The sequence below is a fragment of the Lepisosteus oculatus genome, chromosome 15 (assembly GCF_040954835.1).
Source record: "Lepisosteus oculatus isolate fLepOcu1 chromosome 15, fLepOcu1.hap2, whole genome shotgun sequence".
Taxonomy (NCBI): Eukaryota; Metazoa; Chordata; class Actinopteri; order Semionotiformes; family Lepisosteidae; genus Lepisosteus; species Lepisosteus oculatus.
The window spans coordinates 9,487,850-9,500,384 of record NC_090710.1 but is presented as its reverse complement, the minus strand read 5'-3'; positions in this window follow the sequence as shown (position 1 = coordinate 9,500,384).

Here is a 12,535-nt window from a genome sequence, read left to right as displayed (position 1 = left end):
ATCTGTCAACAATTACACAGGTTCTGTTTCCATATTGCAGATTTTGGTTACGTAATATTATTTTCTAAATTTCACGTTGTGAATATATGATTTGGGCAAACAGAGCCGCAAAGAAGTACATTATGGGTTGTTGTTTTTTTTGCAGTTTTATCTAGAACAAGCGATGCTTAAACCTTTGTCTGATTCTTGTGAAACTATCCACACGACAGTTATCTAGGAGTTGACTTCAGTGATGTCACTGATGGGATGTTTCTAAAAATCCATCCACTGTAAAACGTCTTCTTCAGTTGCCCTGCATATGCATTCGCTAATGAACCTGTGTGTGCTGAGCCTGGTTCCCTACATTTCTGTATGAACTAGCTTAGAGGGCTAAAGACAGCTTGTGTTTAAATTGAGTGTAAGGTAATATATGCTTCTAAAGTCATGGTCAGCATTTATTATTGTACTGTGCTGTAAACTTGTTCTGTGCCTAATTACATTATTTTATAGCTTTATCAAATCTATACATCGTCTGTCGATAATGTTTCTGTAGTGCTTTTTCAGCACTCATCGTGTGACTGCGCCAGTGGCGCTGTGGGTTAGGTTCCTGACTCCCATGTCACATGGTCTGTGATTGAATCCCATGGAACTATGACTTTACTTTTTAACAAACATTTCTTTGAAAAAATGAAACGTTTCCCTTGGTCTGAGATTAAATAAAACCTCACTCGCACCAAACAAATTTATATTTCTAAATATCACAACATGATCGAATTTAAGTCTTTTTAATAACAATGAATAGTCACCAATGCGTTACAAAATAAACATTTAAATCGTAAACGCGTGTTTAAATATATGTGTTTAAAGGCGATATACTGTATAAAAGCGCTGATTCTTATGGAATGTGTTCTGCCGGGGATTCAAAAAATTTATTTTTTTTAATCGCGTATCTAAGGAAAATTGCAGTATAACTTTATTCATGCACATCATTATACAGTATCTCATTTTGTATTTCTATAAAAAAAAATCGTTTGCCCAGCCACTATTGTTGTTATTGTTTTTATCCTGTAAAGCGCTTTGAGGAGCACAGCTTTCTCACCACTTAGATTACTTTTTGACACCATCCTTACACAAAGCAGAAACTGATTGTATTTTCCGATGACATACAAGTGCAAAGATTACAGATTTTAATCGTCTTTTTTCTGAACCAGGGAAAATCTGATCATGTTTCTCTATAACAATAATAAAAAACTTTATTTTACATATCACCTTTAAAAGTGGCATCTCAAAACAATAACAAAACAATTAACAAGTAAACCACAGATTACAAAGTAAATACCCAGACAAAAGCAAACGCGTTTTTAATTAAATGCTTTCATTCATTCAACAGAGAGAGAGCGTAAAACCTGGGTGTAACAGCTGTTCTTTTTTCTGATCACTCGCTCTCTGGATAAACGTCTCACCTGTCCAATTCTTTGTTTTCCTAATTTGCCGATAATGCCTGCTAAGATCCACTCCTACCCTCACACCTAAAGAAGACTATTTTAAATTTCTTTGCGCATCCTTAAGGTGATATCACATAAAGGTGATATGTAAAATAATGTTTTTTTTATTATTGTTATAGAGAAACATGCTCAGATTTTCCCGGTTCAGAAAAAAAGATCTAAAGTATACTAGTTAAGAAAAATAAATCTAAACGGGGAGAAAGCTATGCTGAAAGTTTATTAAGATACTTAGAAGACAAAGATATCAATTTATTTTAGTCAAAATTTTATATATCACCTTTAAAAGTGGAATCTCAAAGCAAAGTAAATACCCAACACTGATTGTACCCATCTGTCATGCTAATTAAACACCTTGAATTGAATTGAATTGAGGGAGAGAGGGGGGGAGGGTGAACAAGATAACCAGGACGTAAGGCAAATAAGATACACTCCACAGGCATTTGAATTGAGGGAGAGAGGGGGGAGGGTGAGCGAGATAACCAGGACGTAAGGCAAATAAGATACACTCCACAGGCATTCACAACAGCAACATATGAAACGTTTGCACATATAGTTAAGTTATTACTTGGTTTTCAAAGTGCAATGAAATACAATATTGTTGTTGCTGTTTTTGTTGTTTTTATCCTGTAAAGCGTTTTGAGAAACCACCTTTAAAGGCGATATATACTGTAAAAGCACTGATTCTTATGGAGTGTATTCCGCCGGGGATTCAAAATTTTTAAATTTTTTTTTTAATCGCTTATCTAAGGAAATCTCAGTATAACTTTGTTCATGCACAAACAGTGGCATGTTGCAATATTAATTTGGGTGTCTTAATTCGATGTATTTAAAGCAGTGAACTACTGTAGGTGTAACATAACATTCAGAAATACAATCGAGAATAGTTTTGTGGTGTTTGTTTAGATGAAACATTCCTAAAACGTATAACGTAACTGGGCATCCATATGAATCAAGTAACAGGTTTATTCCATGCTGAAAAAAAGAAGAAAGAAAACACATTCCATAGGAATTGACTGAGCTCCGCTCTGTACCACGCAATGATCCCCCCCCAGAGTCTCTGCCCCGGGTTATTTGGGTTTTTAGACAGAGGGTAAAAAACTCTCTCTCTCGCTTGACCTCCCCCTCCCTGTGTATTGTCTGTTTTTTTGTTAACAAGGCTCGCCAGCTAATGTGAATTGAAACCTGTCTTTCTAGCTTTTAAAGTCGTGCGATGTGTAAGCCACAATTCAAATAGAGAAAAAAGAGCTGACTGACAAGATTTTAGATGTGGCTGTCAATGTTGGATTAAAAAAAACACATTGCCCGACGTTTGTTGCATTGCTTGAAAAATAACTTTATTTCGAGAGACTGGATAAGTAATTCAAGTGTTTTTTTTAACTTCCTGAAACACAACTAAGAATTTAACTATATGTGCAAATGTTTTATGACATGTCGCTGTTTTATGATATGTCTACTGTACACAGAGAGGGGCACGAGGAAGGGACAAGCCTATACATACTCTTAGAGTTTGATTAATAGGGAATATAATACAAAAATATAGTACTAAAAATAAGATACACTCTACAGACATTAACAACGGTGACTGTCAGAAGATAGGACACAGCGGCTCAGGCACCCGCTGAATGGAAAAGGGGCACTTTAATGTTCTGTATGGCTAATACTAAAGCCAATACTAATATTCAATACTTTAATATTCTTTTCTGTATGTTTAACAATAGTGGGTACTGGCCTAATTCGTCCCTGCTCCCGTTGTTAGGTGTTAATGTGTTGTTGTTAAGTGTGAATTTGTACCTGTTTCCCTGAGGTCTGGCTTTTTTTCTGGAAAACCATAACTCTGGTCTTGTCCAGATTGACTGTCGGCGCCCAGGTCTGACAGTGCTGCTCCAGCAGTGCCAGGTTCTGGCGCACCCTCTGTTCTGTGGGGGACAGCGGGACCAGGTTGTCTGCAAAGAGCAGGAACTCGATTTCCATAATTAATGCAGATCAGTAAATCAAGGGACAAAACAACTATTGCGCCCGGGTCCTCAATGGGCTTTGACGTGCTAATGCGTTGGTTTAACAGTCCGAGTGTGGCAAGCCTCTAATGTCTCCCGACTTCGGCAAAAGGCACCCGCCTTTCATTGGAAGACAATGAACACATTCTAGCTGTACATGTGAATATAGCATAAATACACCAAGGGATTGGGTGAGCTCCCATCACAAAAAAAACTGAGAACCTGCACTACAGTGACCACAGTACAGTATGGAGACCAAGACCTTTTACGGGAAGAGACGGGGTGCTTCTGCCGCCCTAGCTTCCAAAGAGCGAAGGGTAAGCAAATACAGCAGACTTCATGTGAAATATGCGATTACAGCGCATATTACAAGGTATTATTGCCGTTTTTTGAATTTTAAATTCAATTATAATTATTTATTCGTAGCCTGTTCTTCAAGAAAACACCGCACGGGCGAAACGATCTTTGAAATCTACCACCAGGATAGTAAAAAAGAAAGCGGTAAGATGGAAAAAAAGAAAAGTTTATTTTGACGTCTGTTCCGCGACTGATGGATACTACTGTGTGACTTTATTTCTTAGATGAATTATGTTATTTTGCCACAGGCCGTGGGTCTCTGCTCTCGGCCACTGGCCAGGGTGCCAACCTGTAGAAGCAGCACCTGTGTGGAGACTTTTCGGCAGCAGCGGGAGCAGTACGACGCATTACTGGGGAGGATTGGGAGGCTAGAGACACTCCTAAAGATGCAGAAGAAGGAGACAGTATGTTCCAGCAGTCAAACAGTTGAGCAGCTGTCTCCCGAAAAGTGCCTCTCCCCGCCACGCAGGTTGCAATACCTGGTGGAAGCTCTGCCCCCCGCAGAGCACACACTGCCTCAGGACACTCCATCCCAGTCTCTCCGCTCACCACCGCGCAGGAATTTGTTGATGCTGTCCCGTCTATCTCCCCCAGGAAGCATTGTTTACAGAGCGGAATTCACCAACGCCAGTGGGACGAATAATTCTCCGATGGGTCCAGAGGCAAAAGTGCCTTGCCTTGCAATCTCCGGGAAACCATTAGTTGCATGGTGAATCAGAGATTCTCAACCCCTACTTCGTGCGACTGGAAAAGAATTTGTGATCCGATCAATGAAATGCTTCGTAGAAGGAGGCGCTCTTTTCCTCTAGTCCAACAGTCTGTCCACAAACAAAACATTCCTGTTAGACAAGAGGAATTGAAAAAAAAAACAATTACTTTTGTCAATGTAAACTGGTGTGTGTGTCTCTACTCTGCTGGATGTCCCTCTCACTCTCTGCTGGATGAATAATTTTTTTTTTATTAAAAAAGCGTTTGCGTTTGTCTGGGTATTTACTTTGGTCCCTTTTAACTGTTTTTCCATCTACTGTATTGCTTTGAGATGCCACTTTTTAAGGTGATATGTAAAATAAAGTTTTTTATTATTGTTATAGAGAAACATGATCAGATTTTCCCGGTTCCGAAAAAAAGATCTAAAGTGCTACACCTAACTTTCTTAATTCGATGTATTTAAAGCAGTGAACTACTGTAGGTGTAACATAACATTCAGAAATACAATCGAGAATAGTTTTGTGGTGTTCGTTTAGATGAAACATTCCTAAAATGTATAACGTAACAAAATTAAAGACGATTAAAATCTGTAATCTTTCCACTTGTACTGTATGTCATCGGAAAGTTTCTGCTTTGTGTAAGGATGGTATCAAAAAGTAGTCTTAAGTGGTGAGAAAGCTGTGCTCAATGTATTTAAGGGACTTAAAAGTAAAAGGAGATGCTTCATATTGCTTGACTAATTTTAAAAACTAAGTTATAAATGCAGACGCTCCCTCGGTGCCGTGCCGGGTGTAAATATCAAAATATACATTCGTCCCGGGCAGAGGCCGAAGAGCGCCCGGCTGGGGTGCGCGGGGAAGAGCAGGACAGGAGTGAAAGGCGGGGTTTAGGAAGGCGTACTGTCTGGGCAGGTATAGATTACACTTTTCTAAAACGTATTTGAAAAACAAAAACCATTATAATCTAATCCTTCCACGTCTGATCCTTAGAAGACAAAGATACTGTATCAATTTATGTTATTTAGTCTGATTATGATTAAAAAAACACATATAATTAAACACGCATTTGCGATTTAAATCAAAACACGATTTAAATCAATATAAATGTTTATATTGTAACGCATACATGTCCAGCCTCCATTTCTCTAAAAAATGTACTCTGTTACACACACACACAATAGAAGCAGGAAGCAGAAGCAGGGACCGTTGTCAGAAGGGAAGAAGGTGACTATTCATTGTTATCAAAAATGACTTAGAATCGATCATGTTGCGATATTTTGAAATATAAAAGTAAATTGATTGTCCATAATATTGCTATTCTATTTTGAAATGTTTGTTAAAAGAAAAGTCACAGCGCCAGCTGGATTTGGACACACACCCCATGAGTTGGTATTCAGGCATGTAGACCAGTGGGCTACAAGGGAAGTCCCATGAAGAGAGAGGCGAAACAGCCCTTCACAGCCCTGTCGCAGTACACGAATATAATTATATCTTATTCATTTCTTAGATACGCAATTCTTTTATACAGTCTTTTCTGTGCTCTTGGGGATCCTTGTGATATTTTGAGCTCTGGTTGAATGATAAGTGTAGCAGTTTAAATAATTTTCGTAGTTAGAATTTATGGAACGCTCTGTTAAAAGCAAGGGAGTTTTTATGTCCGTTGCAGTTTTTTTGCAACATGAATATAATTATATCGTTATCAATTTCTTAAGATATGCGATTCCATATTATATTCCCTTTTAATCAAATTCTAAAAGTATGCTTGTTGACTCCGGTATCACGTTAGTTAAAGACTTCAATGCTTAAAATGTTTATGGAGAAATGGAATACTGGTGTGTATGTTTTCTTTAAAGTACCGAGACCAGCCATATACTGTATGTTTAAGTTCCAAAATTAATATCGTTTTTGGCCTTCACATGCATTATTGTATGCTCCTATTGTTTTTATGCTCAGCTACTAAGATTTCCCTTCAGTGGTAAAATTCCATATAAATATTCAATACTTAAACGGGGACAGTTAAGACATTAAATATACATATACATACTGTTTACAGTACAGTTTGCATACGGTAATATGTTTATGTTCTTAATCAATCTCTTTTATGAGCATGTAAAAGGCATGGTGAATCGATTCTCAAAAATTACTGTACTTTGCGGGATTGGAAACAAATGCGTGATTGCGAAATGCTGTGGTGTTACTTTTACAAAGACGGTCAATGAAAAAAACAATGTGGACCACGGCAATACTTTGAGTTTACAGCTTGTCCAAGGTCATTCATTATTAATACTATTAGTAATATCTTCGTTAAAGACTTTGATGGCAAAAGCTCAAACATGAGAGGTTGAGCTTTATTAGCTCCACCTTGCGGAAATTCTGGATACTATTATTTGCTTGAGGTATTATAGGAGAATTTACGGTAACTAGCAGTATTTACCGGTAACTCGCGGTAGACTGCGTAAAGTGCACCGCAAAATAATGCGGTATCGCCTGCGCATTTTGAATGGCTGCATCTGTACTCTCACATCAGTTCTCAGGTTCATAGCAAATGAATAAGATCAATGGTATCTCTGTAATTGGCAGTATAGACTACCTGAATGATATATGATATGATAAGTGCAGTTTACATACTTGAAATAAGACTACATGGGTTAAATATGATGTAAAGGATTGAAAATATATTATACTGTGCAGGACAAACATGCAGAGTATCTGAACATAGTATTTGAACAACCTCAAGGAACATATTCTTATTATTATCCTTCTTATCTCTTATTCTTATCCTGTTCTTATCATTTTCCAAAAATAAAAGCTGGGTTATTTCCATAATCAAACATATTCTGTTCATACATTGACTCAAAAATTTTAACTTAGAAATGAAGTACCCTTGCTACAACCCTCAAAGTGTCTGAATTTGTTTTCATTTTTGTCCATTTCCAACATAATGAAATTGCCAGAAAGTGCATCAACATTTCGCAGCACTTTAAAAACATGCTGCAAAGGAGTTATACAAGTGGTGTTGAATAAATTAGTAAAATCAAATATTTGGTAATGAAAAGAATTGAAAAGTTTGAGGCATTACCATTGTAACAGAACATTGTCACAAAAATACACTTAAATGGAACACCTAGAGCATCAAAATTGCTTTTCCCATTTCTGATTATCTGTGAAAAGGGACTAGTGGTATTCAGCACTTATCTATGTATCCACCTGCAGATACTCCATCATAGGTATGTTATTACCTTTACAAAAGGTATTTTGTACTCCCAGTAGCTGAGCTAGCACATCCAAAGTAATAATATGCACCCTTATTCCTGTTTATCACTACATTTATATTTTCCCTCAGCTTATTGTCTGATCAAAAGTTTAAAAAAAAGTTAATAAAGTAGTTAGCATCTTAACAGGCTGTACAGTGCTTTCTGCAAGGTTAAAAAGATTGTGCATAAGGATGATAACACTTCCATTGTATTTGCTCATTTGCATTTTACTTACTTTTAACAAAGTGTAGTAGAAATATATATATATATAGTTCTTAGGGGTACAGATGCCTGAAAGGGTTGTTTGTGTTTACCTATTCATTGGAGCTGAGAGAACTTGTGCTGGACAGAAATGCATTACATGAAAAACAATAAGCCTACATAGATTATTCAGCAAACTGCAACATTAAATTTAAATTGACTTTATTTCTGTACTAATAATGTAAAAAGTGATTTTCTGTAAATAAAATAGGCCAAATCTTGTTCATTAATAAAGCAAATTAAACAATTATTAACTGACATACACATTGGAGCTGCAAAAAGTGTCCTTATTATCTTTAAATCCATATTAAATGCAGCAATTTGATGTTGAAATGGGACAATGCCAGCCTGCACAGCTTAAAGAAGTAAAGCTGTCTGAATTCATTGACAGATATCATTTTATTCACGAGACGATCTTTACAACATGTGGATTCAAGTGAAAAGTTTCTGTTTATTGCTATAAATAATGGTGCTGATAATTATATACTTCAATTATATACGCCTCTATTTCTTGAGGTGCCTCAAGTGATTGGGGATGCCAGTACCTATTGTAGAGTCCTGATGTTGGTAAAGGAAGAGTTGTTTATTACGCTTGCAAGCGGGAGAGTAGCTTACCAAAAGCCAGTCTCTCCAAACAGTTATAAAGTTAGTCTTTTTATACAGTGTAACAAAGTATAAGTACATACATCATATGACTTGCTAACTGTCAACTCAGTTCTTTCCATTCTTATGCTGGTCTAACAGAAAAGACCTCCTTATATGGCACTTTGCCAGAACTCAACATTCACAATACAGGATGTTACAAGTTCCGCATAGACGTTATGTGAAATCATGAACGGACACCAGTTGCTATGCATTTCCTACTGACAGGCAAAGAAAATGCAGCTTTACCTTTAGGAGATAAATTATTAAAAGCATTTATTCTAGATTGTTCACTGTGTTGGTGAACTACCACTGCACCATTGAGAGGTTCCGCACCAACGGGATCACCATGTGGTATGGCAACATCTCCTCTCAAGAGAGAAAGGCACTGCGGAAAATGATGAATGTGTTCCAGAAGATCATTGCTGTGGTCTCATAGAGATTAAACAGCTCAAGAGGACTGCTGCCATGGTAGAACCCTGGCCATCACAGAGGACAGCCACCACCCTGGACATGAGCTCTTCACCCCACTGCCCTTAGGCAAGAGATACAAGAGCATACAGACACTTACCACCAGATTCCTCAATAGCTCCTACCCATGAGCAGTGTGATTGGCGAACACATTTGACCGTGCCCCACGGACAACACCTACAACATCTACCGCGTTATAATTGTATTTATTGCACATCTACAGTCATTGTTTACATGTCTGCATTGTTTCCATTTGATCTGTTTACTTGTTTACTTGTACATTGTCTACTGTTTGTATTTTGTATTGAAACACTGTCTGCACTTTGTGTTTAACAATCGAGAGACTTTCTGTAAGTAAGAATTCCATTGTACCAGTACATGTACTGGTTACATATGGCAATAAAGTTCAAGCTCAAGTTCAATGTTTCATGCATTCAAATACTATCATTTTAAAATCTTCAGAAAATGAAGGAATAGCTAGATTATCTTCATCCTGAAATGATGAACAGGTACATTCTGTTTTTTTTCTTTACATGCTGCACTTACGCATGTCTGAATGCTTCTTTAGATTTTTAAATACAGAAACCCATCATTTTTTATGGTAGACAATCTAAGCTAATCAAGAGAAAGTATATAATATATACTACCAAATATACCTTACATTGGGTTATTTGCAGAAATCTCCAACATACAAATTTAAATAAGCAAATGTTAATACAGTTTTGAACTAAATAATGGCATAAAGATGAAAAAGTATGCTTTGCAATGAAATTATTTGAGCTATCTGCATATCCCACAATGCCTTCATGAGAGATAGTTCTGATAGTAGAGGAGACATGACCTCACTAGTACTTTTTTATTGGCAATTTACATTGGCTGTGTGTGAAAATATGGCTAAATCAAGCCCACTCCATTGTGGATTTCACCCGTTGCTACCCAATGCAGAAACACAGCCACTAACTAGCAAAGAGAGGACATTAGCTACCCAATATGATAAAGAAATAAATGATTATTTTGCTTATTTCTTTTGCACATTTATTTGAACATTTCCATCGATTGTACAAGCACTTGGAAACTGTCCAATCCCTAGTTCATCAGGCATTTTACCGGTCTGGCGCCGGTCTGTGTCTTCCAGGATATAATGCCAGTGAACTCTTGTTTTTATGTCCACTATAACAGACAATCTCCTTTGCTTTTAACCGAGCGTTTAATAATTTCCTAAAATTAAAATGATTTACTTTATTTCCCTCACGGGATCAATAAAAGTATCTATCATCTGTCTAAACTATGGGACAGAATTCTGGGGTCTCCCCATACCAGAGATTATGGTAGGGCTTCAGCATGGTGATTGGCTGACACCATCTGACACCCCTCTGATTGGAGAAAAAAGACGTTCTGGTTTGCTATACATACTGTACCAGGAAGAGGATTTCTTTCTATTCAAAACGTGTATTTTAAAAGTTTAAGAAGTAAAAACCTTACAGCGTACACAGATTTCTAAACTGATCAGGATCGTTATCTTTGTCTTATGCATAATAATGTTCACCGCTCTGTCCAGCAAATTAATAATAAACTTTATTTTATATAGCGTTTTAAACAAATAAGTAATTAGATTGCTCATAAACCTAATCACTTGCTTTTTCTTTTTATTTAGGCTCAGATTTCAACTATAGATCGTATTATTAATAACCATAATAACAACCAACCAACAAAAACAACCATATAAACATAATACCAACCAAAAACATAGATAACAACCACAATACAAAATCAAATAATCAAACCATTTTACTCTCGCAAAGTCCTCCAATTATCATAATCCCGCCCCTTATGCAAAACCAAACCTTCCTCCCATCCCAGTTTATCCTGTTTATCATAAACAAAATCCACATCAATTTTCAACATAAAGCATTACACAAAATCAATACCTCAACACTCCATACTCAACAACGATAATTCGCAAACAGCCAGAACATGTAACTACACATTCCCAAACAGACCTAATTTCCATAGCCCCGCCCCTTATGCAAAACCAACATCCCTCCCCTGTTCTCTCTCTCCCCTGGCGGTTGTAATTGTTTTTATTTTCAAATAAATTTTAGCAAAGTCATGTCTTTTAAAAATCTTAAGATTTTTATATTTATGTCTTTATTTAGTGGTTTCATTAGTGTCAAAGGCTAAACTTTCTTGGAAAAATGTCTTTTATGTAAATCATGTTTGCTATTAATTCATTCAGGGCTAAAATATGTTCATTGTCTTCTAATGAAAGAAGGGTTCCTTTCGCCGTAGTCGGGAGCCTAGCCTTTAACTAGTAAGTACTGTACTTACTGGGTTTTTGAGGGGGGGGGAGGTGTCTTTAGCTGGAAATCTTGCCTCCTACTTTGAAAATACCCGTGAAACTGGTTCAATTCATCACACCCAGCACTCCTGCAGAGAGGGGGGTTGTACTTGCAGTGTATACAGTACACGCGTTATGCTCTTCGTTAATGTCTGTGAAGTTTTATTTAATCTCTGAGCCATACTGATTCTTCTGGAAGCCAGTTTCCGCCAGGGAGTAAAAAAAAAAACACACTATGGTATTCTCTCCAATGCAGTGCAGTTAAAAACATACCTCTGATGCTGCTCCTAAATGAATATCCTAAATGAATATCGTTTATGAATATCATTCAGAAGCTTTATGCTCCTTTTCTTTTTTCCAGTGGATTGAACAGGGAGAGGCATTTCATGATGTACTTTTCACTGATGAAACAACAGTGGCTCTGGAACAGTTTTCAACCAAGTCGTTTTATAAAAAGGGGAGATATGTACACGTTACTGAAGCTAAAAGTTTAGCCTTTGTCACTAATGTAACCACTAAATAAAGACATATAGAAATCCCTATGTTACAGACTGTATATGGCTGGTATTGGTAGTTTAAAGAAAAAATACACACCAGTATTCCACTTTCTCCCTAAACATTTTAAGCATCAGAGTCTTACATGTGGTTATTTCGGAAACGTTTGTACGTGCTCCTTCTGACCATGTTACTGTTTACTGTTACTGACCATATTAAGTTTAAGTGCCTGTGGGCACTTTTCCTGTCCGTGGGGGGTGGACCGTCTTTCATTAGAAGGTTAGTCTGTTCTACTCTGAGAATGTAGAGGGGGTGGAAAGTGCCCGCGGTCATTTAATTAGTATTAAAATTCACACTGATTCCCTTGCGAAATACGGACATAGGAATATCCGTGCGTGGTCAAAAAATGGCATAAAAACAACAAAGTGAAGGCTGTGAAAACATTCACAATGTACTTTATACACAAAGCAAATATACCCCCCCCCCCTCTCAATTCAATTTAAGCTGCTTTATTAGCATGACAGATGGGTAC